This window comes from Tupaia chinensis, unplaced genomic scaffold (genome assembly GCF_000334495.1).
Source record: "Tupaia chinensis unplaced genomic scaffold, TupChi_1.0 Scaffold000305_1, whole genome shotgun sequence".
NCBI classification, from domain to species: Eukaryota; Metazoa; Chordata; class Mammalia; order Scandentia; family Tupaiidae; genus Tupaia; species Tupaia belangeri.
In genome coordinates this window covers 1,496,897-1,501,896 of record NW_006159795.1, presented here as the reverse complement: position 1 = coordinate 1,501,896, position 5,000 = coordinate 1,496,897, and positions in this window count along the sequence as shown.

Here is a 5,000-nt window from a genome sequence, read left to right as displayed (position 1 = left end):
CCAATTAGAATTCTGAACAATCTGATACAGGATTTAGAATAGGAAGTGTTCAGTACCTATTCTATAATAACTCCACTACTAACTGGTTTGTGGTATAATATTTTCATGTGTTAATTGGAAATTAGAAGAATAATTACTAATTTACATACTTCAGAGGGTTGTTGCAAGAAAAAGATGAGATTGTATGTGTGACTGTGCTTTGCAATTTGTACAGAGCTATCTAACTGTGAGCTGTTCATTTTTTGTCCCTTCGGCTTAAGTACAGAAGCTTTCATAGTGAAGAGTCAGGACAGGTTCTGTGGACATATGGAGTTCCCAGGGGGCTTGTGTGGGACTCAGGGAAATGTCCAGCTTAACCTGCTGGGCATCACAATCTTGCTACTTTAACCCATCTGCCATGGAAAATGAAGAGCCAACAAAAACAGAGGTGAGGGCAACTGATAAGGAGAACTTTAAGAAATGCAAAGAGTGGGTGCACAGTGTTTGGTGAACCCAGAAGCCAGTAAAGATGAAAAGTCCATTGAACATGCCCAAGAGATAGTTGATGAAGTATTAAGGTGTGCCTTAATACTTAGCTGCTGAAGTATTAAGGTGTGCCTCACTTGGCTGGAACCCTGGTGGTTGGGAGAACCATAATGCCCTTCTCTTTTAAAACCAGTAGAATGGCTTCAGGGACCCTTGGTGCATTCTCAACCTCATCCTGAATCATTTACCTCAACCCATCTCAACCCAATCCTCATTCACGGAGTTCCTAGCCATTGGAATCAATTCTTGATTGCCACCTCATATAACCCCCTTCAAAACCGTTGGTTCACACTGCCATTTTGTTCTGACCTCTGGCTGACCATCTTTTTTTTTTTCTTGGAGAGGTTTTTTTTTTTTGCTATAGGGCACGTGCGCTCGCCAGACAGAGAGACAGAAAGCGAGAAATCACCCCCCAGAGGGGATGGCCACGCCGCAATCCCTTCTCCTCCATTCTCCTCTTGGGATCTTGGGCACGCACGCACATGCGCCTGGCGTGAGTTTAAGCCACCGGGTCCGGGACGCGAACCGCAGTCGACTACATGGGAGTTCAGAGATATAGCCATTACACCAACTGCTGGTCCCTGGCTGACCATCTTAAGTATAATTTGAGTACGTCTTCTGCCCAGATTTTTATTCAAACCAATCTTTGAATTCTTTCCTTGATTATACTTTGCATACTCTTCCTTTGAATATTTTGGTTGCTTCTATTTACTCCAGATAAATAGCTTAGACTCCTCCCTTGGAATTCTCCTCAACCAAACTTTTTGATTCACCCTATCAAACCAGTGAATTATAGAGTCATTCCTCTAGCAAATGAAACTCCAAAGCTTCTGATGAGAAAAGGCATATGCAAATCACAATGTGTTTAGGCAGAGAAGTTAGTTGTAGAAAGTGGGAGTAAGTGTCAAGGAACTGAAAGTCTGTACTAAAACACAGTGATTATGAGCTTGAGCCCTAGAGTTCAAATTCTAGCTGTACTGCTATTCACTGGTTGTGTCCTTGGTCAGGTTACTTAGCATCTCTAATCCTTGATTTCCTCCTATATTTTACCTGCATTTGAATATATTCCAGTGCCAAGCATATGGCAGATATTAGATGCAAAGTAAATGAATGAACACAGGTGGAGAAACAAAGGCCTAGAGTGATCGAATGATACATATCAAGTTAATAACTAATGAAAAAATCAACCTTTCATATTAAAGCAGAGTTACAAGTCATTTCATAGAGAAATAAAATCTTATCGACATAATAAATTTTATTTAACGAATATTTTGTAGTGCCAGACATGATTCTAAGGGCTTCATGATATCCTGTGAGTTGGATAATTTTACTGTTTCCATTTACCTATGAGATAACTGAGGTATAGAGAAGTTACAGAACTAGTTAGGTTATTAAAAGACCTAACTGGGGCCAGTGTGTAGCATAGTTGTTAAGGTGCTGGATTCTCACATGGCCAACCATAGTTCGAGTCTCAGACCCTGTGGCTTGAAAATCACAACCGATTCATGGGATTGTGGAGTGGTCATCCTCCCTAGGGGGTGATTTCTCACTTCCTCTCTCTCTCTGTCTCTCTCTGGTAAATATAAGTGCCCTATGACAAAACAAAACAAAACAAAAGGCTTAATAAACAAATACCATGATACTTTACAAATAGCCTTTTGAAAATTCACTAATTTTGACCACTACTTTCTCTTGTCTGGTCCTGATTCATACAAGAGTCTTCTTTCCTACCTGACCACAGGCGTGTCTTGGCATTGAAAAGGGTCCCAGGATGCATTAATGCATGAAAGAGAGCCTGTAATTTTGGCACATTAAAGAACAGGAGTTAGAAACACCCAACCTTCATCTGGCGAGTGCATGTGCCCTATAGCAAAAGTCTTTCCAAAAACAAAAAAGAAAAAAAGAAAAGAAAAAGAAAGACCCAGCCTTCAGCTGCTGAGTGCATCCTTCCTTCCCACATTGTAGTTCTTAGTCAAGGAGAAAGTGTTATTTAAAATTCTGGGTGTGCAGTCTTATTTTTTCTCTACATGGCAAGTCAGAAACAATAATTAATATTCCTGGTTCTCCTTCTATGTCTTACAGAATATGCCCCTACCTTAGAGGTTTCAAGGAATAAGTTCAGGCTGGAGGATTTAGACCTAACACTTTTTTTTAAGCTTTAGCCAGGGATAAGTGAGGTGGGGACTAGAGAAAGGGCTGGAAAAACACAGAAACTAGCAAATAAACAAAAATACCATGTGGAAACCGAGGAATCAGAACATTTGACCTATCACACGGTATATTCTTGGTTCCAAGCCTTGTGCTCTCAGTATTTTAAAATACTGTCATCAGGTGTCTGGCATATTCCCAAGGAGGACCTTGAAGAGTGGGCTTCTGAACTGAACTACTGATAGTTCTAAGGTATTTCTACATTGACTTTGGAAAGACTAAATGGCATTCTATAAGAGCTTTTTTTTCTATTTTTATTTATTTTCCACATTTTATTGAGACTTTTATTATTTTTTTCCTTATGAAATTGCAATTATTATTATTTTGGGGAGAGATTTTTTTTTTCCTATAGGGAGCATGCACTCACCAGAAAGACACAGAAAGACAGAAAGCAAGAAATCAGCCCCTCCCCCAAGGGGGATGATCACGGTACAATCCCTTCAGTCTCCTCTCAGGATCTTGGGCACGCATGCACACATGCCCAGCGTGAGTTTTAAGCCACTGGGTCCGGGACTTGAACCACAGTCAACTACATGGAAGTCCAGCGACATAGCCATTACACTAACTGCTAGTCCCTGAAATTGCAATTATTGAGTCGACCATGAATACTGCACTTTACTTCGAAGATTAAGGACCTGAATACTTCAGGACATAGGATACCAGAAAAAGCTTTCAGAGACTGAATTAGCATAGTGTAAATATCCAGCCAACAGAGCAGGTAATTCTCATTACTGATCGAATGAGTTCCTAAGTATTAGTTACTCCACATGTTGATTCTTTGTAGAAATAACTTACAAGCAGCTGAATCATTTTGGATCATATTTTCCATTACCTTTCTTTGTGTGCTTCGGGCCTTTGTAAACCCTGAGTAACACAAATCCAATCTGCTGGTTTCCTGTTGGCAAGGATGACTACATTTTTTTGTTTGTTTGTTTGTTTTTGCTTGAATCAAGCAATGATTAAGAAACCCTAGAGGTGATAAATCTCATTATCATACATGTGGTGCTATCTGGTCATTCTTAACTTAACTCAGTGTTTATGTCTTTCTAATTAGACTGTTATCCTTCCCAGAGGAAGATAAAGGACCTCTTGAACATCACCATTTTCAAAACAAGCACAGGGCAGTGAAAATGTCATCACTCTGAGATAATCCTATAGGGCCAGGGGTATTTCCTGTGACGTTTTGAGTCACTCTGACTCTCCCCTCTTATCAGTAGTTTTTTGAAAAGAAGTCAGTGCTAGGCATGAGCAGTTGAAAACTCAGAATACCAAGCCAGAGCTTCCCTGTGCTTGTCACATCGCTTTAGCCTGCAGGATGAGCTTCCATCACTGACGTACGTTTTCACTTTTTTTTTTTAATCTGGAAAATCCCCCGCCTCCTCCATTCCTTCATAAAACTTTCTGCCTGAATGACTTCTACTCTGAGGGCCATACACATATCTTGTTTCTCACTACAAACTTCTGAATGCTGTCTTTTAAATTATTTTATAAGCATCACATTTTGGGAAAAAAAAACAAAAACAAACAAAAGAAAATCATGAGTAGAAAAGATTTCCCAGTGCCATTGCCTTTATCATCACTTACCGCACCTTATTCCAGTTTGCTTTATAATGAAAGAACTATAATAAGGAGTGTTTTGTTGGCAACTAAGTATTATGTAGATTTTCTTCTTTATTGCATTAAATATTTAATGAATATGTAGGTAAAACCAGCAGCATGCCTTGTTGCAGTAATCCAGCTTTAATAAAAATCCAAGTACTATTTGTTAATTATCATTGCAAACAATATTTCAAAATAGTCCTTGGGTCAGGGAATCTTCAAGAAACAATTACTTCTACTGATTTCAATTAAAGACATCCTTTATTCCCTTATTACAATATTATATTCTAAACACAGCCCCTTTACAACTCTTCTTTCCTTCTCATCCCCTTCCCCCATTCCCAGCTCCTTCAGTAGCAAGCAATTAAAAGCCTCCTTTATTTACGTGAGTGTTCCTTGGGGGTAGGGGGTGTGCCTAGGTTGTTTTTCGGGACCTGGCTCTAAAAGGGTTTTTTCTAAAGGAGGCAAGGATTTTCCATTGCCTAAAAAGAGGCCATCAAGTTTTAACATTGCGAAGCACGACTCCTAATCGCATCCTTCCCGGAAAAGTACAAACAGTTCCTCAGACGAGGTCCCCCACCTCCCACGCGCTCCCTGGCTCGCCCTCCCCGCGGAGAGCCCCGCGACAGCCTCCCCAACACCTGTGAATCATCCGAGAGAGGCTGCCA